Genomic DNA, 19,524 nt, shown 5'->3' with positions numbered 1-19,524 from the left:
GAGGACTGCAAGACACTGCCAGGGAGATGAATGCAGCTAACCACTCTGGTTAGTGTCCTAACAGCGCAGGCACGTTTCGTTTGCCCGTATACATATAATGGAGATCGCGTCTGACGCAGTGGGCTGAGCTTTGCTGTGTACCGGGCGGGTGCAGTCGCGAGAACTGCTTCCCGGGCGCCTCCGCGGCCGTGATCGTCTAGTGGTTAGGACATTGCGTTGTGGCCGCAAAAACCCAGGTTCGAATCCTGGTCACGGCAATTTTGAAGGTTTTGCCTTGCTGTTGCTGCAATCATGATCGTCACCCAGTGTTTGAAATCACAATGCTCTCATCACTTTACACTCATGTTCCGCACGCCGCAGGTTGCACTACCGTTTCATTATCAGCAACAAGAAATTCGGCCGCCCCAGGGCGTGGGTAGCTGCCTGAGAGGTTAAATATATAGTCGAAAGGGGCAGTTGTTTGAGGTGCGATGCATGAGCAGCGAGTCGCAGCACAACAGGAAACTGTGTCGTGCACTGTTTTCTAGAGACGCGGGGAACGCTGGCGCAGGTAGCGTGGCCGAGCGGTCTAAGGCGCTGGTTTAAGGCACCAGTCTCTTCGGAGGCGTGGGTTCGAATCCCACCGCTGCCAATTTTTACTTCTCGTTTTTGTGCCATTGCGCTGTGTTCTCGTGGGGTAGAACGCAGCTCCTGCGGCGGCCGCGTCGCGTAGGTAGCGTGGCCGAGCGGTCTAAGGCGCTGGTTTCAGGCACCAGTCTCTTCGGAGGCGTGGGTTCGAATCCCACCGCTGCCAACGTTTTCTGTCTCGAAAACAGGAGCACTGATTTCCCGCGAAGGAAATAGCGCAGCAAAGCGTGAGCGTCGCTCTCTTAAACTGTCGTAGCACAGTGCGCGGTGTAACAACAGGATTCACCGGCGCAGTTTGGTCTCATGATTGCTGGCGTTCGTCTCCACGAGATACGTCCAGAGCATGCCGTTCTACGAAGTGGAAGCGTTAATTTTTGCAGTTGTCGTCAAGTAGCGGGTGGACGCTCACCGTGTTTGTTGGAGGAGTGCGTGTGTCGTTATCCGGTGTCGTCTAGTGGCTAGGATACCTGGCTCTCACCCAGGAGGCCCGGGTTCGATTCCCGGTACCGGAAATCCACCATTTTGTTGCTCCTCTTAGGCGACTTGTCCCGACTTTGCTCGACTGACGCTACGCTGACGCTTGCAGAAAAGCACGTTAAGTATGAATGACGGCCACAAGTGACGGCGAGAGAGATGCGACACCTGTCCACCTGTGGTCAACAGACTTGGAGGACTGCAAGACACTGCCAGGGAGATGAATGCAGCTACCCACTCTGGTTAGTGTCCTAACAGCGCAGGCACGTTTCGTTTGCCCGTATACATATAATGGAGATCGCGTCTGACGCAGTGGGCTGAGCTTTGCTGTGTACCGGGCGGGTGCAGTCGCGAGAACTGCTTCCCCGGGCGCCTCCGCGGCCGTGATCGTCTAGTGGTTAGGACATTGCGTTGTGGCCGCAAAAACCCAGGTTCGAATCCTGGTCACGGCAATTTTGAAGGTTTTGCCTTGCTGTTGCTGCAATCATGATCGTCACCCAGTGTTTGAAATCACAATGCTCTCATCACTTTACACTCATGTTCCGCACGCCGCAGGTTGCACTACCATTTCATTATCAGCAACAAGAAATTCGGCCGCCCCAGGGCGTGGGTAGCTGCCTGAGAGGTTAAATATATAGTCGAAAGGGGCAGTTGTTTGAGGTGCGATGCATGAGCAGCGAGTCGCAGCACAACAGGAAACTGTGTCGTGCACTGTTTTCTAGAGACGCGGGGAACGCTGGCGCAGGTAGCGTGGCCGAGCGGTCTAAGGCGCTGGTTTAAGGCACCAGTCTCTTCGGAGGCGTGGGTTCGAATCCCACCGCTGCCAATTTTTACTTCTCGTTTTTGTGCCATTGCGCTGTGTTCTCGTGGGGTAGAACGCAGCTCCTGCGGCGGCCGCGTCGCGTAGGTAGCGTGGCCGAGCGGTCTAAGGCGCTGGTTTCAGGCACCAGTCTCTTCGGAGGCGTGGGTTCGAATCCCACCGCTGCCAACGTTTTCTGTCTCGAAAACAGGAGCACTGATTTCCCGCGAAGGAAATAGCGCAGCAAAGCGTGAGCGTCGCTCTCTTAAACTGTCGTAGCACAGTGCGCGGTGTAACAACAGGATTCACCGGCGCAGTTTGGTCTCATGATTGCTGGCGTTCGTCTCCACGAGATACGTCCAGAGCATGCCGTTCTACGAAGTGGAAGCGTTAATTTTTGCAGATGTCGTCAAGTAGCGGGTGGACGCTCACCGTGTTTGTTGGAGGAGTGCGTGTGTCGTTATCCGGTGTCGTCTAGTGGCTAGGATACCTGGCTCTCACCCAGGAGGCCCGGGTTCGATTCCCGGTACCGGAAATCCACCATTTTGTTGCTCCTCTTAGGCGACTTGTCCCGACTTTGCTCGACTGACGCTACGCTGACGCTTGCAGAAAAGCACGTTAAGTATGAATGACGGCCACAAGTGACGGCGAGAGAGATGCGACACCTGTCCACCTGTGGTCAACAGACTTGGAGGACTGCAAGACACTGCCAGGGAGATGAATGCAGCTACCCACTCTGGTTAGTGTCCTAACAGCGCAGGCACGTTTCGTTTGCCCGTATACATATAATGGAGATCGCGTCTGACGCAGTGGGCTGAGCTTTGCTGTGTACCGGGCGGGTGCAGTCGCGAGAACTGCTTCCCCGGGCGCCTCCGCGGCCGTGATCGTCTAGTGGTTAGGACATTGCGTTGTGGCCGCAAAAACCCAGGTTCGAATCCTGGTCACGGCAATTTTGAAGGTTTTGCCTTGCTGTTGCTGCAATCATGATCGTCACCCAGTGTTTGAAATCACAATGCTCTCATCACTTTACACTCATGTTCCGCACGCCGCAGGTTGCACTACCATTTCATTATCAGCAACAAGAAATTCGGCCGCCCCAGGGCGTGGGTAGCTGCCTGAGAGGTTAAATATATAGTCGAAAGGGGCAGTTGTTTGAGGTGCGATGCATGAGCAGCGAGTCGCAGCACAACAGGAAACTGTGTCGTGCACTGTTTTCTAGAGACGCGGGGAACGCTGGCGCAGGTAGCGTGGCCGAGCGGTCTAAGGCGCTGGTTTAAGGCACCAGTCTCTTCGGAGGCGTGGGTTCGAATCCCACCGCTGCCAATTTTTACTTCTCGTTTTTGTGCCATTGCGCTGTGTTCTCGTGGGGTAGAACGCAGCTCCTGCGGCGGCCGCGTCGCGTAGGTAGCGTGGCCGAGCGGTCTAAGGCGCTGGTTTCAGGCACCAGTCTCTTCGGAGGCGTGGGTTCGAATCCCACCGCTGCCAACGTTTTCTGTCTCGAAAACAGGAGCACTGATTTCCCGCGAAGGAAATAGCGCAGCAAAGCGTGAGCGTCGCTCTCTTAAACTGTCGTAGCACAGTGCGCGGTGTAACAACAGGATTCACCGGCGCAGTTTGGTCTCATGATTGCTGGCGTTCGTCTCCACGAGATACGTCCAGAGCATGCCGTTCTACGAAGTGGAAGCGTTAATTTTTGCAGATGTCGTCAAGTAGCGGGTGGACGCTCACCGTGTTTGTTGGAGGAGTGCGTGTGTCGTTATCCGGTGTCGTCTAGTGGCTAGGATACCTGGCTCTCACCCAGGAGGCCCGGGTTCGATTCCCGGTACCGGAAATCCACCATTTTGTTGCTCCTCTTAGGCGACTTGTCCCGACTTTGCTCGACTGACGCTACGCTGACGCTTGCAGAAAAGCACGTTAAGTATGAATGACGGCCACAAGTGACGGCGAGAGAGATGCGACACCTGTCCACCTGTGGTCAACAGACTTGGAGGACTGCAAGACACTGCCAGGGAGATGAATGCAGCTACCCACTCTGGTTAGTGTCCTAACAGCGCAGGCACGTTTCGTTTGCCCGTATACATATAATGGAGATCGCGTCTGACGCAGTGGGCTGAGCTTTGCTGTGTACCGGGCGGGTGCAGTCGCGAGAACTGCTTCCCCGGGCGCCTCCGCGGCCGTGATCGTCTAGTGGTTAGGACATTGCGTTGTGGCCGCAAAAACCCAGGTTCGAATCCTGGTCACGGCAATTTTGAAGGTTTTGCCTTGCTGTTGCTGCAATCATGATCGTCACCCAGTGTTTGAAATCACAATGCTCTCATCACTTTACACTCATGTTCCGCACGCCGCAGGTTGCACTACCATTTCATTATCAGCAACAAGAAATTCGGCCGCCCCAGGGCGTGGGTAGCTGCCTGAGAGGTTAAATATATAGTCGAAAGGGGCAGTTGTTTGAGGTGCGATGCATGAGCAGCGAGTCGCAGCACAACAGGAAACTGTGTCGTGCACTGTTTTCTAGAGACGCGGGGAACGCTGGCGCAGGTAGCGTGGCCGAGCGGTCTAAGGCGCTGGTTTAAGGCACCAGTCTCTTCGGAGGCGTGGGTTCGAATCCCACCGCTGCCAATTTTTACTTCTCGTTTTTGTGCCATTGCGCTGTGTTCTCGTGGGGTAGAACGCAGCTCCTGCGGCGGCCGCGTCGCGTAGGTAGCGTGGCCGAGCGGTCTAAGGCGCTGGTTTCAGGCACCAGTCTCTTCGGAGGCGTGGGTTCGAATCCCACCGCTGCCAACGTTTTCTGTCTCGAAAACAGGAGCACTGATTTCCCGCGAAGGAAATAGCGCAGCAAAGCGTGAGCGTCGCTCTCTTAAACTGTCGTAGCACAGTGCGCGGTGTAACAACAGGATTCACCGGCGCAGTTTGGTCTCATGATTGCTGGCGTTCGTCTCCACGAGATACGTCCAGAGCATGCCGTTCTACGAAGTGGAAGCGTTAATTTTTGCAGATGTCGTCAAGTAGCGGGTGGACGCTCACCGTGTTTGTTGGAGGAGTGCGTGTGTCGTTATCCGGTGTCGTCTAGTGGCTAGGATACCTGGCTCTCACCCAGGAGGCCCGGGTTCGATTCCCGGTACCGGAAATCCACCATTTTGTTGCTCCTCTTAGGCGACTTGTCCCGACTTTGCTCGACTGACGCTACGCTGACGCTTGCAGAAAAGCACGTTAAGTATGAATGACGGCCACAAGTGACGGCGAGAGAGATGCGACACCTGTCCACCTGTGGTCAACAGACTTGGAGGACTGCAAGACACTGCCAGGGAGATGAATGCAGCTACCCACTCTGGTTAGTGTCCTAACAGCGCAGGCACGTTTCGTTTGCCCGTATACATATAATGGAGATCGCGTCTGACGCAGTGGGCTGAGCTTTGCTGTGTACCGGGCGGGTGCAGTCGCGAGAACTGCTTCCCCGGGCGCCTCCGCGGCCGTGATCGTCTAGTGGTTAGGACATTGCGTTGTGGCCGCAAAAACCCAGGTTCGAATCCTGGTCACGGCAATTTTGAAGGTTTTGCCTTGCTGTTGCTGCAATCATGATCGTCACCCAGTGTTTGAAATCACAATGCTCTCATCACTTTACACTCATGTTCCGCACGCCGCAGGTTGCACTACCATTTCATTATCAGCAACAAGAAATTCGGCCGCCCCAGGGCGTGGGTAGCTGCCTGAGAGGTTAAATATATAGTCGAAAGGGGCAGTTGTTTGAGGTGCGATGCATGAGCAGCGAGTCGCAGCACAACAGGAAACTGTGTCGTGCACTGTTTTCTAGAGACGCGGGGAACGCTGGCGCAGGTAGCGTGGCCGAGCGGTCTAAGGCGCTGGTTTAAGGCACCAGTCTCTTCGGAGGCGTGGGTTCGAATCCCACCGCTGCCCAATTTTTACTTCTCGTTTTTGTGCCATTGCGCTGTGTTCTCGTGGGGTAGAACGCAGCTCCTGCGGCGGCCGCGTCGCGTAGGTAGCGTGGCCGAGCGGTCTAAGGCGCTGGTTTCAGGCACCAGTCTCTTCGGAGGCGTGGGTTCGAATCCCACCGCTGCCAACGTTTTCTGTCTCGAAAACAGGAGCACTGATTTCCGCGAAGGAAATAGCGCAGCAAAGCGTGAGCGTCGCTCTCTTAAACTGTCGTAGCACAGGTGCGCGGTGTAACAACAGGATTCACCGGCGCAGTTTGGTCTCATGATTGCTGGCGTTCGTCTCCACGAGATACGTCCAGAGCATGCCGTTCTACGAAGTGGAAGCGTTAATTTTTGCAGTTGTCGTCAAGTAGCGGGTGACGCTCACCGTGTTTGTTGGAGGAGTGCGTGTGTCGTTATCCGGTGTCGTCTAGTGGCTAGGATACCTGGCTCTCACCCAGGAGGCCCGGGTTCGATTCCCGGTACCGGAAATCCACCATTTTGTTGCTCCTCTTAGGCGACTTGTCCGACTTTGCTCGACTGACGCTACGCTGACGCTTGCAGAAAAGCACGTTAAGTATGAATGACGGCCACAAGTGACGGCGAGAGAGATGCGACACCTGTCCACCTGTGGTCAACAGACTTGGAGGACTGCAAGACACTGCCAGGGAGATGAATTGCAGCTACCCACTCTGGTTAGTGTCCTAACAGCGCAGGCACGTTTCGTTTGCCCGATATACATATAATGGAGATCGCGTCTGACGCAGTGGGCTGAGCTTTGCTGTGTACCGGGCGGTGCAGTCGCGAGAACTGCTTCCCCGGGCGCCTCCGCGGCCGTGATCGTCTAGTGGTTAGGACATTGCGTTGTGGCCGCAAAAACCCAGGTTCGAATCCTGGTCACGGCAATTTTGAAGGTTTTGCCTTGCTGTTGCTGCAATCATGATCGTCACCCAGTGTTTGAAATCACAATGCTCTCATCACTTTACACTCATGTTCCGCACGCCGCAGGTTGCACTACCATTTCATTATCAGCAACAAGAAATTCGCGCCGCCCCAGGGCGTGGGTAGCTGCCTGAGAGGTTAAATATATAGTCGAAAGGGGCAGTTGTTTGAGGTGCGATGCATGAGCAGCGAGTCGCAGCACAACAGGAAACTGTGTCGTGCACTGTTTTCTAGAGACGCGGGGGAACGCTGGCGCAGGTAGCGTGGCCGAGCGGTCTAAGGCGCTGGTTTAAGGCACCAGTCTCTTCGGAGGCGTGGGTTCGAATCCCACCGCTGCCAATTTTTACTTCTCGTTTTTGTGCCATTGCGCTGTGTTCTCGTGGGTAGAACGCAGCTCCTGCGGCGGCCGCGTCGCGTAGGTAGCGTGGCCGAGCGGTCTAAGGCGCTGGTTTCAGGCACCAGTCTCTTCGGAGGCGTGGGTTCGAATCCCACCGCTGCCAACGTTTTCTGTCTCGAAAACAGGAGCACTGATTTCCCGCGAAGGAAATAGCGCAGCAAAGCGTGAGCGTCGCTCTCTTAAACTGTCGTAGCACAGTGCGCGGTGTAACAACAGGATTCACCGGCGCAGTTTGGTCTCATGATTGCTGGCGTTCGTCTCCACGAGATACGTCCAGAGCATGCCGTTCTACGAAGTGGAAGCGTTAATTTTTGCAGTTGTCGTCAAGTAGCGGGTGGACGCTCACCGTGTTTGTTGGAGGAGTGCGTGTGTCGTTATCCGGTGTCGTCTAGTGGCTAGGATACCTGGCTCTCACCCAGGAGGCCCGGGTTCGATTCCCGGTACCGGAAATCCACCATTTTGTTGCTCCTCTTAGGCGACTTGTCCCGACTTTGCTCGACTGACGCTACGCTGACGCTTGCAGAAAAGCACGTTAAGTATGAATGACGGCCACAAGTGACGGCGAGAGAGATGCGACACCTGTCCACCTGTGGTCAACAGACTTGGAGGACTGCAAGACACTGCCAGGGAGATGAATGCAGCTACCCACTCTGGTTAGTGTCCTAACAGCGCAGGCACGTTTCGTTTGCCCGTATACATATAATGGAGATCGCGTCTGGACGCAGTGGGCTGAGCTTTGCTGTGTACCGGGCGGGTGCAGTCGCGAGAACTGCTTCCCGGGCGCCTCCGCGGCAGTGATCGTCTAGAGGTTAGGACATTGCGTTGTGGCCGCAAAAACCCAGGTTCGAATCCTGGTCACGGCAATTTTGAAGGTTTTGCCTTGCTGTTGCTGCAATCATGATCGTCACCCAGTGTTTGAAATCACAATGCTCTCATCACTTTACACTCATGTTCCGCACGCCGCAGGTTGCACTACCGTTTCATTATCAGCAACAAGAAATTCGGCCGCCCCAGGGCGTGGGTAGCTGCCTGAGAGGTTAAATCTATAGTCGAAAGGGGCAGTTGTTTGAGGTGCGATGCAATGAGCAGCGAGTCGCAGCACAACAGGAAAACTGTGTCGTGCACTGTTTTCTAGAGACGCGGGGAACGCTGGCGCAGGTAGCGTGGCCGAGCGGTCTAAGGCGCTGGTTTAAGGCACCAGTCTCTTCGGAGGCGTGGGTTCGAATCCCACCGCTGCCAATTTTTACTTCTCGTTTTTGTGCCATTGCGCTGTGTTCTCGTGGGGTAGAACGCAGCTCCTGCGGCGGCCGCGTCGCGTAGGGTAGCGTGGCCGAGCGGTCTAAGGCGCTGGTTTCAGGCACCAGTCTCTTCGGAGGCGTGGGTTCGAATCCCACCGCTGCCAACGTTTTCTGTCTCGAAAACAGGAGCACTGATTTCCCGCGAAGGAAATAGCGCAGCAAAGCGTGAGCGTCGCTCTCTTAAACTGTCGTAGCACAGTGCGCGGTGTAACAACAGGATTCACCGGCGCAGTTTGGTCTCATGATTGCTGGCGTTCGTCTCCACGAGATACGTCCAGAGATGCCGTTCTACGAAGTGGAAGCGTTAATTTTTGCAGTTGTCGTCAAGTAGCGGGTGGACGCTCACCGTGTTTGTTGGAGGAGTGCGTGTGTCGTTATCCGGTGTCGTCTAGTGGCTAGGATACCTGGCTCTCACCCAGGAGGCCCGGGTTCGATTCCCGGTACCGGAAATCCACCATTTTGTTGCTCCTCTTAGGCGACTTGTCCCGACTTTGCTCGACTGACGCTACGCTGACGCTTGCAGAAAAGCACGTTAAGTATGAATGACGGCCACAAGTGACGGCGAGAGAGATGCGACACCTGTCCACCTGTGGTCAACAGACTTGGAGGACTGCAAGACACTGCCAGGGAGGTGAATGCAGCTAACCACTCTGGTTAGTGTCCTAACAGCGCAGGCACGTTTCGTTTGCCCGTATACATATAATGGAGATCGCGTCTGACGCAGTGGGCTGAGCTTTGCTGTGTACCGGGCGGGTGCAGTCGCGAGAACTGCTTCCCCGGGGGCGCCTCCGCGGCAGTGATCGTCTAGTTGTTAGGACATTGCGTTGTGGCCGCAAAAACCCAGGTTCGAATCTGGTCACGGCAATTTGAAGGTTTTGCCTTGCTGTTGCTGCAATCATGATCGTCACCCAGTGTTTTGAAATCACAATGCTCTCATCACTTACACTCATGTTCCGCACGCCGCAGGTTGCACTACCGTTTCATTATCAGCAACAAGAAATTCGGCCGCCCCAGGCGTGGGTAGCTGCCTGAGAGGTTAAATCTATAGTCGAAAGGTGGCAGTTGTTTGAGGTGCGATGCATGAGCAGCGAGTCGCAGCACAACAGGAAACTGTGTCGTGCACTGTTTTCTAGAGACGCGGGGAACGCTGGCGCAGGTAGCGTGCCGAGCGGTCTAAGGCGCTGGTTTAAGGCACCAGTCTCTTCGGAGGCGTGGGTTCGAATCCCACCGCTGCCAATTTTTACTTCTCGTTTTTGTGCCATTGCGCTGTGTTCTCGTGGGGTAGAACGCAGCTCCTGCGGCGGCCGCGTCGCGTAGGTAGCGTGGCCGAGCGGTCTAAGGCGCTGGTTTCAGGCACCAGTCTCTTCGGAGGCGGTGGGTTCGAATCCCACCGCTGCCAACGTTTTCTGTCTCGAAAACAGGAGCACTGATTTCCCGCGAAGGAAATAGCGCAGCAAAGCGTGAGCGTCGCTCTCTTAAACTGTCGTAGCACAGTGCGCGGGTGTAACAACAGGATTCACCGGCGCAGTTTGGTCTCATGATTGCTGGCGTTCGTCTCACGAGATACGTCCAGAGCATGCCGTTCTACGAAGTGGAAGCGTTAATTTTTGCAGTTGTCGTCAAGTAGCGGGTGGACGCTCACCGTGTTTGTTGGAGGAGTGCGTGTGTCGTTATCCGGTGTCGTCTAGTGGCTAGGATACCTGGCTCTCACCCAGGAGGCCCGGGTTCGATTCCCGGTACCGGAAATCCACCATTTTGTTGCTCCTCTTAGGCGACTTGTCCCGACTTTGCTCGACTGACGCTACGCTGACGCTTGCAGAAAAGCACGTTAAGTATGAATGACGGCCACAAGTGACGGCGAGAGAGATGCGACACCTGTCCACCTGTGGTCAACAGACTTGGAGGACTGCAAGACACTGCCAGGGAGATGAATGCAGCTACCCACTCTGGTTAGTGTCCTAACAGCGCAGGCACGTTTCGTTTGCCCGTATACATATAATGGAGATCGCGTCTGACGCAGTGGGCTGAGCTTTGCTGTGTACCGGGCGGGTGCAGTCGCGAGAACTGCTTCCCCGGGCGCCTCCGCGGCAGTGATCGTCTAGTGGTTAGGACATTGCGTTGTGGCCGCAAAAACCCAGGTTCGAATCCTGGTCACGGCAATTTTGAAGGTTTTGCCTTGCTGTTGCTGCAATCATGATCGTCACCCAGTGTTTGAAATCACAATGCTCTCATCACTTTACACTCATGTTCCGCACGCCGCAGGTTGCACTACCGTTTCATTATCAGCAACAAGAAATTCGGCCGCCCCAGGGCGTGGGTAGCTGCCTGAGAGGTTAAATCTATAGTCGAAAGGGGCAGTTGTTTGAGGTGCGATGCATGAGCAGCGAGTCGCAGCACAACAGGAAACTGTGTCGTGCACTGTTTTCTAGAGACGCGGGGAACGCTGGCGCAGGTAGCGTGGCCGAGCGGTCTAAGGCGCTGGTTTAAGGCACCAGTCTCTTCGGAGGCGTGGGTTCGAATCCCACCGCTGCCAATTTTTACTTCTCGTTTTTGTGCCATTGCGCTGTGTCTCGTGGGGTAGAACGCAGCTCCTGCGGCGGCCGCGTCGCGTAGGTAGCGTGGCCGAGCGGTCTAAGGCGCTGGTTTCAGGCACAGTCTCTTCGGAGGCGTGGGTTCGAATCCCACCGCTGCCAACGTTTTCTGTCTCGAAAACAGGAGCACTGATTTCCCGCGAAGGAAATAGCGCAGCAAAGCGTGAGCGTCGCTCTCTTAAACTGTCGTAGCACAGTGCGCCGGTGTAACAACAGGATTCACCGCGCAGTTTGGTCTCATGATTGCTGGCGTTCGTCTCCACGAGATACGTCCAGAGCATGCCGTTCTACGAAGTGGAAGCGTTAATTTTTGCAGTTGTCGTCAAGTAGCGGGTGGACGCTCACCGTGTTTGTTGGAGGAGTGCGTGTGTCGTTATCCGGTGTCGTCTAGTGGCTAGGATACCTGGCTCTCACCCAGGAGGCCCGGGTTCGATTCCCGGTACCGGAAATCCACCATTTTGTTGCTCCTCTTAGGCGACTTGTCCCGACTTTGCTCGACTGACGCTACGCTGACGCTTGCAGAAAAGCACGTTAAGTATGAATGACGGCCACAAGTGACGGCGAGAGAGATGCGACACCTGTCCACCTGTGGTCAACAGACTTGGAGGACTGCAAGACACTGCCAGGGAGGTGAATGCAGCTAACCACTCTGGTTAGTGTCCTAACAGCGCAGGCACGTTTCGTTTTGCCCGTATACATATAATGGAGATCGCGTCTGACGCAGTGGGCTGAGCTTTGCTGTGTACCGGGCGGGTGCAGTCGCGAGAACTGCTTCCCCGGGCGCCTCCGCGGCAGTGATCGTCTAGTTGTTAGGACATTGCGTTGTGGCCGCAAAAACCCAGGTTCGAATCCTGGTCACGGCAATTTTGAAGGTTTTGCCTTGCTGTTGCTGCAATCATGATCGTCACCCAGTGTTGAAATCACAATGCTCTCATCACTTTACACTCATGTTCCGCACGCCGCAGGTTGCACTACCGTTTCATTATCAGCAACAAGAAATTCGGCCGCCCCAGGGCGTGGGTAGCTGCCTGAGAGGTTAAATCTATAGTCGAAAGGGGCAGTTGTTTGAGGTGCGATGCATGAGCAGCGAGTCGCAGCACAACAGGAACTGTGTCGTGCACTGTTTTCTAGAGACGCGGGGAACGCTGGCGCAGGTAGCGTGGCCGAGCGGTCTAAGGCGCTGGTTTAAGGCACCAGTCTCTTCGGAGGCGTGGGTTCGAATCCCACCGCTGCCAATTTTTACTTCTCGTTTTTGTGCCATTGCGCTGTGTTCTCCGTGGGGTAGAACGCAGCTCCTGCGGCGGCCGCGTCGCGTAGGTAGCGTGGCCGAGCGGTCTAAGGCGCTGGTTTCAGGCACCAGTCTCTTCGGAGGCGTGGGTTCGAATCCCACCGCTGCCAACGTTTTCTGTCTCGAAAACAGGAGCACTGATTTCCCGCGAAGGAAATAGCGCAGCAAAGCGTGAGCGTCGCTCTCTTAAACTGTCGTAGCACAGTGCGCGGTGTAACAACAGGATTCACCGGCGCAGTTTGGTCTCATGATTGCTGGCGTTCGTCTCCACGAGATACGTCCAGAGCATGCCGTTCTACGAAGTGGAAGCGTTAATTTTTGCAGTTGTCGTCAAGTAGCGGGTGGACGCTCACCGTGTTTGTTGGAGGAGTGCGTGTGTCGTTATCCGGTGTCGTCTAGTGGCTAGGATACCTGGCTCTCACCCAGGAGGCCCGGGTTCGATTCCCGGTACCGGAAATCCACATTTGTTGCTCCTCTTAGGCGACTTGTCCCGACTTTGCTCGACTGACGCTACGCTGACGCTTGCAGAAAAGCACGTTAAGTATGAATGACGGCCACAAGTGACGGCGAGAGAGATGCGGACACCTGTCCACCTGTGGTCAACAGACTTGGAGGACTGCAAGACACTGCCAGGGAGGTGAATGCAGCTAACCACTCTGGTTAGTGTCCTAACAGCGCAGGCACGTTTCGTTTGCCCGTATACATATAATGGAGATCGCGTCTGACGCAGTGGGCTGAGCTTTGCTGTGTACCGGGCGGGTGCAGTCGCGAGAACTGCTTCCCCGGGCGCCTCCGCGGCAGTGATCGTCTAGTTGTTAGGACATTGCGTTGTGGCCGCAAAAACCCAGGTTCGAATCCTGGTCACGGCAATTTTGAAGGTTTTGCCTTGCTGTTGCTGCAATCATGATCGTCACCCAGTGTTTGAAATCACAATGCTCTCATCACTTTACACTCATGTTCCGCACGCCGCAGGTTGCACTACCGTTTCATTATCAGCAACAAGAAATTCGGCCGCCCCAGGGCGTGGGTAGCTGCCTGAGAGGTTAAATCTATAGTCGAAAGGGGCAGTTGTTTGAGGTGCGATGCATGAGCAGCGAGTCGCAGCACAACAGGAAACTGTGTCGTGCACTGTTTTCTAGAGACGCGGGGAACGCTGGCGCAGGTAGCGTGGCCGAGCGGTCTAAGGCGCTGGTTTAAGGCACCAGTCTCTTCGGAGGCGTGGGTTCGAATCCCACCGCTGCCAATTTTTACTTCTCGTTTTTTGTGCCATTGCGCTGTGTTCTCGTGGGGTAGAACGCAGCTCCTGCGGCGGCCGCGTCGCGTAGGTAGCGTGGCCCGAGCGGTCTAAGGCGCTGGTTTCAGGCACCAGTCTCTTCGGAGGGCGTGGGTTCGAATCCCACCGCTGCCAACGTTTTCTGTCTCGAAAACAGGAGCACTGATTTCCCGCGAAGGAAATAGCGCAGCAAAGCGTGAGCGTCGCTCTCTTAAACTGTCGTAGCACAGTGCGCGGTGTAACAACAGGATTCACCGGCGCAGTTTGGTCTCATGATTGCTGGCGTTCGTCTCCACGAGATACGTCCAGAGCATGCCGTTCTACGAAGTGGAAGCGTTAATTTTTGCAGTTGTCGTCAAGTAGCGGGTGGACGCTCACCGTGTTTGTTGGAGGAGTGCGTGTGTCGTTATCCGGTGTCGTCTAGTGGCTAGGATACCTGGCTCTCACCCAGGAGGCCCGGGTTCGATTCCCGGTACCGGAAATCCACCATTTTGTTGCTCCTCTTAGGCGACTTGTCCCGACTTTGCTCGACTGACGCTACGCTGAGCGCTTGCAGAAAAGCACGTTAAGTATGAATGACGGCCACAAGTGACGGCGAGAGAGATGCGACACCTGTCCACCTGTGGTCAACAGACTTGGAGGACTGCAAGACACTGCCAGGGAGATGAATGCAGCTACCCACTCTGGTTAGTGTCCTAACAGCGCAGGCACGTTTCGTTTGCCCGTATACATATAATGGAGATCGCGTCTGACGCAGTGGGCTGAGCTTTGCTGTGTACCGGGCGGGTGCAGTCGCGAGAACTGCTTCCCCGGGCGCCTCCGCGGCAGTGATCGTCTAGTGGTTAGGACATTGCGTTGTGGCCGCAAAAACCCAGGTTCGAATCCTGGTCACGGCAATTTTGAAGGTTTTGCCTTGCTGTTGCTGCAATCATGATCGTCACCCAGTGTTTGAAATCACAATGCTCTCATCACTTTACACTCATGTTCCGCACGCCGCAGGTTGCACTACCGTTTCATTATCAGCAACAAGAAATTCGGCCGCCCCAGGGCGTGGGGTAGCTGCCTGAGAGGTTAAATCTATAGTCGAAAGGGGCAGTTGTTTGAGGTGCGATGCATGAGCAGCGAGTCGCAGCACAACAGGAAACTGTGTCGTGCACTGTTTTCTAGAGACGCGGGGACGCTGGCGCAGGTAGCGTGGCCGAGCGGTCTAAGGCGCTGGTTTAAGGCACCAGTCTCTTCGGAGGCGTGGGTTCGAATCCCACCGCTGCCAATTTTTACTTCTCGTTTTTGTGCCATTGCGCTGTGTTCTCGTGGGGTAGAACGCAGCTCCTGCGGCGGCCGCGTCGCGTAGGTAGCGTGGCCGAGCGGTCTAAGGCGCTGGTTTCAGGCACCAGTCTCTTCGGAGGCGTGGGTTCGAATCCCACCGCTGCCAACGTTTTCTGTCTCGAAAACAGGAGCACTGATTTCCCGCGAAGGAAATAGCGCAGCAAAGCGTGAGCGTCGCTCTCTTAAACTGTCGTAGCACAGTGCGCGGTGTAACAACAGGATTCACCGGCGCAGTTTGGTCTCATGATTGCTGGCGTTCGTCTCCACGAGATACGTCCAGAGCATGCCGTTCTACGAAGTGGAAGCGTTAATTTTTGCAGTTGTCGTCAAGTAGCGGGTGGACGCTCACCGTGTTTGTTGGAGGAGTGCGTGTGTCGTTATCCGGTGTCGTCTAGTGGCTAGGATACCTGGCTCTCACCCAGGAGGCCCGGGTTCGATTCCCGGTACCGGAAATCCACCATTTTGTTGCTCCTCTTAGGCGACTTGTCCCGACTTTGCTCGACTGACGCTACGCTGACGCTTGCAGAAAAGCACGTTAAGTATGAATGACGGCCACAAGTGACGGCGAGAGAGATGCGACACCTGTCCACCTGTGGTCAACAGACTTGGAGGACTGCAAGACACTGCCAGGGAGGTGAATGCAGCTAACCACTCTGGTTAGTGTCCTAACAGCGCAGGCACGTTTCGTTTGCCCGTATACATATAATGGAGATCGCGTCTGACGCAGTGGGCTGAGCTTTGCTGTGTACCGGGCGGGTGCAGTCGCGAGAACTGCTTCCCCGGGCGCCTCCGCGGCAGTGATCGTCTAGTGGTTAGGACATTGCGTTGTGGCCGCAAAAACCCAGGTTCGAATCCTGGTCACGGCAATTTTGAAGGTTTTGCCTTGCTGTTGCTGCAATCATGATCGTCACCAGTGTTTGAAATCACAATGCTCTCATCACTTACACTCATGTTCCGCACGCCGCAGGTTGCACTACCGTTTCATTATCAGCAACAAGAAATTCGGCCGCCCCAGGGCGTGGGTAGCTGCCTGAGAGGTTAAATATATAGTCGAAAGGGGCAGTTGTTTGAGGTGCGATGCATGAGCAGCGAGTCGCAGCACAACAGGAAACTGTGTCGTGCACTGTTTTCTAGAGACGCGGGGAACGCTGGCGCAGGTAGCGTGGCCGAGCGGTCTAAGGCGCTGGTTTAAGGCACCAGTCTCTTCGGAGGCGTGGGTTCGAATCCACCGCTGCCAATTTTTACTTCTCGTTTTTGTGCCATTGCGCTGTGTTCTCGTGGGGTAGAACGCAGCTCCTGCGGCGGCCGCGTCGCGTAGGTAGCGTGGCCGAGCGGTCTAAGGCGCTGGTTTCAGGCACCAGTCTCTTCGGGAGGCGTGGGTTCGAATCCCACCGCTGCCAACGTTTTCTGTCTCGAAAACAGGAGCACTGATTTCCCGCGAAGGAAATAGCGCAGCAAAGCGTGAGCGTCGCTCTCTTAAACTGTCGTAGCACAGTGCGCGGTGTAACAACAGGAATCACCGGCGCAGTTTGGTCTCATGATTGCTGGCGTTCGTCTCCACGAGATACGTCCAGAGCATGCCGTTCTACGAAGTGGAAGCGTTAATTTTTGCAGTTGTCGTCAAGTAGCGGGTGGACGCTCACCGTGTTTGTTGGAGGAGTGCGTGTGTCGTTATCCGGTGTCGTCTAGTGGCTAGGATACCTGGCTCTCACCCAGGAGGCCCGGGTTCGATTCCCGGTACCGGAAATCCACCATTTTGTTGCTCCTCTTAGGCGACTTGTCCCGACTTTGCTCGACTGACGCTACGCTGACGCTTGCAGAAAAGCACGTTAAGTATGAATGACGGCCACAAGTGACGGCGAGAGAGATGCGACACCTGTCCACCTGTGGTCAACAGACTTGGAGGACTGCAAGACACTGCCAGGGAGATGAATGCAGCTACCCACTCTGGTTAGTGTCCTAACAGCGCAGGCACGTTTCGTTTGCCGTATACATATAATGGAGATCGCGTCTGACGCAGTGGGCTGAGCTTTGCTGTGTACCGGGCGGGTGCAGTCGCGAGAACTGCTTCCCCGGGCGCCTCCGCGGCAGTGATCGTCTAGTGGTTAGGACATTGCGTTGTGGCCGCAAAAACCCAGGTTCGAATCCTGGTCACGGCAATTTTGAAGGTTTTGCCTTGCTGTTGCTGCAATCATGATCGTCACCCAGTGTTTGAAATCACAATGCTCTCATCACTTTACACTCATGTTCCGCACGCCGCAGGTTGCACTACCGTTTCATTATCAGCAACAAGAAATTCGGCCGCCCCAGGCGTGGGTAGCTGCCTGAGAGGTTAAATCTATAGTCGAAAGGGGCAGTTGTTTGAGGTGCGATGCATGAGCAGCGAGTCGCAGCACAACAGGAAACTGTGTCGTGCACTGTTTTCTAGAGACGCGGGGAACGCTGGCGCAGGTAGCGTGGCCGAGCGGTCTAAGGCGCTGGTTTAAGGCACCAGTCTCTTCGGAGGCGTGGGTTCGAATCCACCGCTGCCAATTTTTACTTCTCGTTTTTGTGCCATTGCGCTGTGTTCTCGTGGGGTAGAACGCAGCTCCTGCGGCGGCCGCGTCGCGTAGGTAGCGTGGCCGAGCGGTCTAAGGCGCTGGTTTCAGGCACCAGTCTCTTCGGAGGCGTGGTTCGAATCCCACCGCTGCCAACGTTTTCTGTCTCGAAAACAGGAGCACTGATTTCCGCCGAAGGAAATAGCGCAGCAAAGCGTGAGCGTCGCTCTCTTAAACTGTCGTAGCACAGTGCGCGGTGTAACAACAGGATTCACCGGCGCAGTTTGGTCTCATGATTGCTGGCGTTCGTCTCCACGAGATACGTCCAGAGCATGCCGTTCTACGAAGTGGAAGCGTTAATTTTTGCAGTTGTCGTCAAAGTAGCGGTGTGGACGCTCACCGTGTTTGTTGGAGGAGTGCGTGTGTCGTTATCCGGTGTCGTCTAGTGGCTAGGATACCTGGCTCCTCACCCAGGAGGCCCGGGTTCGATTCCCGGTACCGGAAATCCACCATTTTGTTGCTCCTCTTAGGCGACTTGTCCCCGACTTTGCTCGACTGACGCTACGCTGACGTTGCAGAAAAGCACGTTAAGTATGAATGACGGCCACAAGTGACGGCGAGAGAGATGCGACACCTGTCCCACCTGTGGTCAACAGACTTGGAGGACTGCAAGACACTGCCAGGGAGATGAATGCAGCTACCCACTCTGGTTAGTGTCCTAACAGCGCAGGCACGTTTCGTTTGCCCGTATACATATAATGGAGATCGCGTCTGACGCAGTGGGCTGAGCTTTGCTGTGTACCGGGCGGGTGCAGTCGCCGAGAACTGCTTCCCGGGCGCCTCCGCGGCCGTGATCGTCTAGTGTTAGGACATTGCGTTGTGGCCGCAAAAACCCAGGTTCGAATCCTGGTCACGGCAATTTTGAAGTTTTGCCTTGCTGTTGCTGCAATCATGATCGTCACCCAGTGTTTGAAATCACAATGCTTCATCACTTTACACTCATGTTCCGCACGCCGCAGGTTGCACTACCATTTCATTATCAGCAACAAGAAATTCGGCCGCCCCAGGGCGTGGGTAGCTGCCTGAGAGGTTAAATATATAGTCGAAAGGGGCAGTTGTTTGAGGTGCGATGCATGAGCAGCGAGTCGCAGCACAACAGGAAACTGTGTCGTGCACTGTTTTCTAGAGACGCGGGGAACGCTGGCGCAGGTAGCGTGGCCCGAGCGGTCTAAGGCGCTGGTTTAAGGCACCAGTCCTCTTCGGAGGCGTGGGTTCGAATCCCACCGCTGCCAATTTTTACTTCTCGTTTTTGTGCCATTGCGCTGTGTTCTCGTGGGGTAGAACGCAGCTCCTGCGGCGGCCGCGTCGCGTAGGTAGCGTGGCCGAGCGGTCTAAGGCGCTGGTTTCAGGCACCAGTCTCTTCGGAGGCGTGGGTTCGAATCCCACGCTGCCAACGTTTTCTGTCTCGAAAACAGGAGCACTGATTTCCCGCGAAGGAAATAGCGCAGCAAAGCGTGAGCGTCGCTCTCTTAAACTGTCGTAGCACAGTGCGCGGTGTAACAACAGGATTCACCGGCGCAGTTTGGTCTCATGATTGCTGCGTTCGTCTCCACGAGATACGTCCAGAGCATGCCGTTCTACGAAGTGGAAGCGTTAATTTTTGCAGTTGTCGTCAAGTAGCGGGTGGACGCTCACCGGGTTTGTTGGAGGAGTGCGTGTGTCGTTATCCGGTGTCGTCTAGTGGCTAGGATACCTGGCTCTCACCCAGGAGGCCCGGGTTCGATTCCGTACGGTCGGAAATCCACCATTTTGTTGCTCCTCTTAGGCGACTTGTCCGACTTTGCTCGACTGACGCTACGCTGACGCTTGCAGAAAAGCACGTTAAGTATGAATGACGGCCACAAGTGACGGCGAGAGAGATGCGACACCTGTCCACCTGTGGGTCAACAGACTTGGAGGACTGCAAGACACTGCCAGGGAGGTGAATGCAGCTAACCACTCTGGTTAGTGTCCTAACAGCGCAGGCACGTTTCGTTTGCC

The 19,524-nt window shown here is 55.3% G+C and overlaps 55 non-coding genes across 55 annotated transcripts; all 55 read left to right on the top strand.

Moving 5' to 3' along the window:
* Window positions 1-185: 185 nt before the first annotated feature.
* On the top strand, window positions 186-257 carry Trnah-gug (transfer RNA histidin (anticodon GUG)). Its single transcript has one exon. It is a non-coding gene; the product is annotated as a tRNA-His (tRNA).
* A 292-nt stretch (window positions 258-549) lies between these two features.
* Window positions 550-631, top strand: Trnal-aag (transfer RNA leucine (anticodon AAG)). Its single transcript has one exon. It is a non-coding gene; the product is annotated as a tRNA-Leu (tRNA).
* Window positions 632-711: 80 nt separating this feature from the next.
* Window positions 712-793, top strand: Trnal-cag (transfer RNA leucine (anticodon CAG)). Its single transcript has one exon. It is a non-coding gene; the product is annotated as a tRNA-Leu (tRNA).
* A 274-nt stretch (window positions 794-1,067) lies between these two features.
* Trnae-cuc (transfer RNA glutamic acid (anticodon CUC)) lies at window positions 1,068-1,139 on the top strand. Its single transcript has one exon. It is a non-coding gene; the product is annotated as a tRNA-Glu (tRNA).
* Window positions 1,140-1,481: 342 nt separating this feature from the next.
* On the top strand, window positions 1,482-1,553 carry Trnah-gug (transfer RNA histidin (anticodon GUG)). Its single transcript has one exon. It is a non-coding gene; the product is annotated as a tRNA-His (tRNA).
* Window positions 1,554-1,845: 292 nt separating this feature from the next.
* Window positions 1,846-1,927, top strand: Trnal-aag (transfer RNA leucine (anticodon AAG)). The gene has a single exon. It is a non-coding gene; the product is annotated as a tRNA-Leu (tRNA).
* An 80-nt stretch (window positions 1,928-2,007) lies between these two features.
* On the top strand, window positions 2,008-2,089 carry Trnal-cag (transfer RNA leucine (anticodon CAG)). The gene has a single exon. It is a non-coding gene; the product is annotated as a tRNA-Leu (tRNA).
* Window positions 2,090-2,363: 274 nt separating this feature from the next.
* Window positions 2,364-2,435, top strand: Trnae-cuc (transfer RNA glutamic acid (anticodon CUC)). The gene has a single exon. It is a non-coding gene; the product is annotated as a tRNA-Glu (tRNA).
* Window positions 2,436-2,777: 342 nt separating this feature from the next.
* Trnah-gug (transfer RNA histidin (anticodon GUG)) lies at window positions 2,778-2,849 on the top strand. Its single transcript has one exon. It is a non-coding gene; the product is annotated as a tRNA-His (tRNA).
* A 292-nt stretch (window positions 2,850-3,141) lies between these two features.
* On the top strand, window positions 3,142-3,223 carry Trnal-aag (transfer RNA leucine (anticodon AAG)). Its single transcript has one exon. It is a non-coding gene; the product is annotated as a tRNA-Leu (tRNA).
* An 80-nt stretch (window positions 3,224-3,303) lies between these two features.
* Window positions 3,304-3,385, top strand: Trnal-cag (transfer RNA leucine (anticodon CAG)). Its single transcript has one exon. It is a non-coding gene; the product is annotated as a tRNA-Leu (tRNA).
* A 274-nt stretch (window positions 3,386-3,659) lies between these two features.
* Window positions 3,660-3,731, top strand: Trnae-cuc (transfer RNA glutamic acid (anticodon CUC)). The gene has a single exon. It is a non-coding gene; the product is annotated as a tRNA-Glu (tRNA).
* Window positions 3,732-4,073: 342 nt separating this feature from the next.
* Window positions 4,074-4,145, top strand: Trnah-gug (transfer RNA histidin (anticodon GUG)). Its single transcript has one exon. It is a non-coding gene; the product is annotated as a tRNA-His (tRNA).
* A 292-nt stretch (window positions 4,146-4,437) lies between these two features.
* Window positions 4,438-4,519, top strand: Trnal-aag (transfer RNA leucine (anticodon AAG)). Its single transcript has one exon. It is a non-coding gene; the product is annotated as a tRNA-Leu (tRNA).
* An 80-nt stretch (window positions 4,520-4,599) lies between these two features.
* Trnal-cag (transfer RNA leucine (anticodon CAG)) lies at window positions 4,600-4,681 on the top strand. The gene has a single exon. It is a non-coding gene; the product is annotated as a tRNA-Leu (tRNA).
* Window positions 4,682-4,955: 274 nt separating this feature from the next.
* On the top strand, window positions 4,956-5,027 carry Trnae-cuc (transfer RNA glutamic acid (anticodon CUC)). The gene has a single exon. It is a non-coding gene; the product is annotated as a tRNA-Glu (tRNA).
* Window positions 5,028-5,369: 342 nt separating this feature from the next.
* Window positions 5,370-5,441, top strand: Trnah-gug (transfer RNA histidin (anticodon GUG)). The gene has a single exon. It is a non-coding gene; the product is annotated as a tRNA-His (tRNA).
* A 292-nt stretch (window positions 5,442-5,733) lies between these two features.
* Window positions 5,734-5,815, top strand: Trnal-aag (transfer RNA leucine (anticodon AAG)). Its single transcript has one exon. It is a non-coding gene; the product is annotated as a tRNA-Leu (tRNA).
* Window positions 5,816-5,896: 81 nt separating this feature from the next.
* Window positions 5,897-5,978, top strand: Trnal-cag (transfer RNA leucine (anticodon CAG)). The gene has a single exon. It is a non-coding gene; the product is annotated as a tRNA-Leu (tRNA).
* A 273-nt stretch (window positions 5,979-6,251) lies between these two features.
* Window positions 6,252-6,323, top strand: Trnae-cuc (transfer RNA glutamic acid (anticodon CUC)). Its single transcript has one exon. It is a non-coding gene; the product is annotated as a tRNA-Glu (tRNA).
* Window positions 6,324-6,665: 342 nt separating this feature from the next.
* On the top strand, window positions 6,666-6,737 carry Trnah-gug (transfer RNA histidin (anticodon GUG)). Its single transcript has one exon. It is a non-coding gene; the product is annotated as a tRNA-His (tRNA).
* Window positions 6,738-7,031: 294 nt separating this feature from the next.
* Window positions 7,032-7,113, top strand: Trnal-aag (transfer RNA leucine (anticodon AAG)). Its single transcript has one exon. It is a non-coding gene; the product is annotated as a tRNA-Leu (tRNA).
* A 79-nt stretch (window positions 7,114-7,192) lies between these two features.
* Window positions 7,193-7,274, top strand: Trnal-cag (transfer RNA leucine (anticodon CAG)). The gene has a single exon. It is a non-coding gene; the product is annotated as a tRNA-Leu (tRNA).
* Window positions 7,275-7,548: 274 nt separating this feature from the next.
* Trnae-cuc (transfer RNA glutamic acid (anticodon CUC)) lies at window positions 7,549-7,620 on the top strand. Its single transcript has one exon. It is a non-coding gene; the product is annotated as a tRNA-Glu (tRNA).
* A 342-nt stretch (window positions 7,621-7,962) lies between these two features.
* On the top strand, window positions 7,963-8,034 carry Trnah-gug (transfer RNA histidin (anticodon GUG)). The gene has a single exon. It is a non-coding gene; the product is annotated as a tRNA-His (tRNA).
* Window positions 8,035-8,328: 294 nt separating this feature from the next.
* Trnal-aag (transfer RNA leucine (anticodon AAG)) lies at window positions 8,329-8,410 on the top strand. The gene has a single exon. It is a non-coding gene; the product is annotated as a tRNA-Leu (tRNA).
* An 81-nt stretch (window positions 8,411-8,491) lies between these two features.
* Window positions 8,492-8,573, top strand: Trnal-cag (transfer RNA leucine (anticodon CAG)). The gene has a single exon. It is a non-coding gene; the product is annotated as a tRNA-Leu (tRNA).
* A 273-nt stretch (window positions 8,574-8,846) lies between these two features.
* Trnae-cuc (transfer RNA glutamic acid (anticodon CUC)) lies at window positions 8,847-8,918 on the top strand. The gene has a single exon. It is a non-coding gene; the product is annotated as a tRNA-Glu (tRNA).
* A 706-nt stretch (window positions 8,919-9,624) lies between these two features.
* On the top strand, window positions 9,625-9,705 carry Trnal-aag (transfer RNA leucine (anticodon AAG)). The gene has a single exon. It is a non-coding gene; the product is annotated as a tRNA-Leu (tRNA).
* Window positions 9,706-9,785: 80 nt separating this feature from the next.
* Trnal-cag (transfer RNA leucine (anticodon CAG)) lies at window positions 9,786-9,868 on the top strand. Its single transcript has one exon. It is a non-coding gene; the product is annotated as a tRNA-Leu (tRNA).
* Window positions 9,869-10,142: 274 nt separating this feature from the next.
* On the top strand, window positions 10,143-10,214 carry Trnae-cuc (transfer RNA glutamic acid (anticodon CUC)). The gene has a single exon. It is a non-coding gene; the product is annotated as a tRNA-Glu (tRNA).
* Window positions 10,215-10,556: 342 nt separating this feature from the next.
* Window positions 10,557-10,628, top strand: Trnah-gug (transfer RNA histidin (anticodon GUG)). Its single transcript has one exon. It is a non-coding gene; the product is annotated as a tRNA-His (tRNA).
* Window positions 10,629-10,920: 292 nt separating this feature from the next.
* On the top strand, window positions 10,921-11,002 carry Trnal-aag (transfer RNA leucine (anticodon AAG)). Its single transcript has one exon. It is a non-coding gene; the product is annotated as a tRNA-Leu (tRNA).
* Window positions 11,003-11,081: 79 nt separating this feature from the next.
* Window positions 11,082-11,162, top strand: Trnal-cag (transfer RNA leucine (anticodon CAG)). The gene is given in 2 exon segments: window positions 11,082-11,119; window positions 11,128-11,162. It is a non-coding gene; the product is annotated as a tRNA-Leu (tRNA).
* Window positions 11,163-11,436: 274 nt separating this feature from the next.
* Trnae-cuc (transfer RNA glutamic acid (anticodon CUC)) lies at window positions 11,437-11,508 on the top strand. Its single transcript has one exon. It is a non-coding gene; the product is annotated as a tRNA-Glu (tRNA).
* A 705-nt stretch (window positions 11,509-12,213) lies between these two features.
* Trnal-aag (transfer RNA leucine (anticodon AAG)) lies at window positions 12,214-12,295 on the top strand. Its single transcript has one exon. It is a non-coding gene; the product is annotated as a tRNA-Leu (tRNA).
* An 81-nt stretch (window positions 12,296-12,376) lies between these two features.
* Trnal-cag (transfer RNA leucine (anticodon CAG)) lies at window positions 12,377-12,458 on the top strand. The gene has a single exon. It is a non-coding gene; the product is annotated as a tRNA-Leu (tRNA).
* Window positions 12,459-12,732: 274 nt separating this feature from the next.
* Window positions 12,733-12,804, top strand: Trnae-cuc (transfer RNA glutamic acid (anticodon CUC)). The gene has a single exon. It is a non-coding gene; the product is annotated as a tRNA-Glu (tRNA).
* A 705-nt stretch (window positions 12,805-13,509) lies between these two features.
* On the top strand, window positions 13,510-13,591 carry Trnal-aag (transfer RNA leucine (anticodon AAG)). The gene has a single exon. It is a non-coding gene; the product is annotated as a tRNA-Leu (tRNA).
* An 81-nt stretch (window positions 13,592-13,672) lies between these two features.
* Trnal-cag (transfer RNA leucine (anticodon CAG)) lies at window positions 13,673-13,756 on the top strand. Its single transcript has one exon. It is a non-coding gene; the product is annotated as a tRNA-Leu (tRNA).
* Window positions 13,757-14,030: 274 nt separating this feature from the next.
* Window positions 14,031-14,102, top strand: Trnae-cuc (transfer RNA glutamic acid (anticodon CUC)). The gene has a single exon. It is a non-coding gene; the product is annotated as a tRNA-Glu (tRNA).
* A 343-nt stretch (window positions 14,103-14,445) lies between these two features.
* Window positions 14,446-14,517, top strand: Trnah-gug (transfer RNA histidin (anticodon GUG)). The gene has a single exon. It is a non-coding gene; the product is annotated as a tRNA-His (tRNA).
* Window positions 14,518-14,809: 292 nt separating this feature from the next.
* On the top strand, window positions 14,810-14,891 carry Trnal-aag (transfer RNA leucine (anticodon AAG)). The gene has a single exon. It is a non-coding gene; the product is annotated as a tRNA-Leu (tRNA).
* Window positions 14,892-14,971: 80 nt separating this feature from the next.
* Window positions 14,972-15,053, top strand: Trnal-cag (transfer RNA leucine (anticodon CAG)). The gene has a single exon. It is a non-coding gene; the product is annotated as a tRNA-Leu (tRNA).
* Window positions 15,054-15,327: 274 nt separating this feature from the next.
* Trnae-cuc (transfer RNA glutamic acid (anticodon CUC)) lies at window positions 15,328-15,399 on the top strand. The gene has a single exon. It is a non-coding gene; the product is annotated as a tRNA-Glu (tRNA).
* A 342-nt stretch (window positions 15,400-15,741) lies between these two features.
* On the top strand, window positions 15,742-15,813 carry Trnah-gug (transfer RNA histidin (anticodon GUG)). The gene has a single exon. It is a non-coding gene; the product is annotated as a tRNA-His (tRNA).
* A 290-nt stretch (window positions 15,814-16,103) lies between these two features.
* On the top strand, window positions 16,104-16,184 carry Trnal-aag (transfer RNA leucine (anticodon AAG)). Its single transcript has one exon. It is a non-coding gene; the product is annotated as a tRNA-Leu (tRNA).
* Window positions 16,185-16,264: 80 nt separating this feature from the next.
* On the top strand, window positions 16,265-16,347 carry Trnal-cag (transfer RNA leucine (anticodon CAG)). Its single transcript has one exon. It is a non-coding gene; the product is annotated as a tRNA-Leu (tRNA).
* A 274-nt stretch (window positions 16,348-16,621) lies between these two features.
* Window positions 16,622-16,693, top strand: Trnae-cuc (transfer RNA glutamic acid (anticodon CUC)). The gene has a single exon. It is a non-coding gene; the product is annotated as a tRNA-Glu (tRNA).
* A 341-nt stretch (window positions 16,694-17,034) lies between these two features.
* On the top strand, window positions 17,035-17,106 carry Trnah-gug (transfer RNA histidin (anticodon GUG)). Its single transcript has one exon. It is a non-coding gene; the product is annotated as a tRNA-His (tRNA).
* A 291-nt stretch (window positions 17,107-17,397) lies between these two features.
* Trnal-aag (transfer RNA leucine (anticodon AAG)) lies at window positions 17,398-17,478 on the top strand. Its single transcript has one exon. It is a non-coding gene; the product is annotated as a tRNA-Leu (tRNA).
* An 80-nt stretch (window positions 17,479-17,558) lies between these two features.
* Window positions 17,559-17,639, top strand: Trnal-cag (transfer RNA leucine (anticodon CAG)). The gene has a single exon. It is a non-coding gene; the product is annotated as a tRNA-Leu (tRNA).
* A 692-nt stretch (window positions 17,640-18,331) lies between these two features.
* On the top strand, window positions 18,332-18,402 carry Trnah-gug (transfer RNA histidin (anticodon GUG)). Its single transcript has one exon. It is a non-coding gene; the product is annotated as a tRNA-His (tRNA).
* Window positions 18,403-18,692: 290 nt separating this feature from the next.
* Trnal-aag (transfer RNA leucine (anticodon AAG)) lies at window positions 18,693-18,776 on the top strand. Its single transcript has one exon. It is a non-coding gene; the product is annotated as a tRNA-Leu (tRNA).
* Window positions 18,777-18,856: 80 nt separating this feature from the next.
* Trnal-cag (transfer RNA leucine (anticodon CAG)) lies at window positions 18,857-18,937 on the top strand. Its single transcript has one exon. It is a non-coding gene; the product is annotated as a tRNA-Leu (tRNA).
* Window positions 18,938-19,524: the final 587 nt, after the last annotated feature.

Source organism: Schistocerca nitens, unplaced genomic scaffold (assembly GCF_023898315.1).
Source record: "Schistocerca nitens isolate TAMUIC-IGC-003100 unplaced genomic scaffold, iqSchNite1.1 HiC_scaffold_198, whole genome shotgun sequence".
Taxonomy (NCBI): domain Eukaryota; kingdom Metazoa; phylum Arthropoda; class Insecta; order Orthoptera; family Acrididae; genus Schistocerca; species Schistocerca nitens.
The sequence above is the reverse complement of the archived record's forward strand: the minus strand, read 5'-3'. Positions and strand labels throughout refer to the sequence as shown.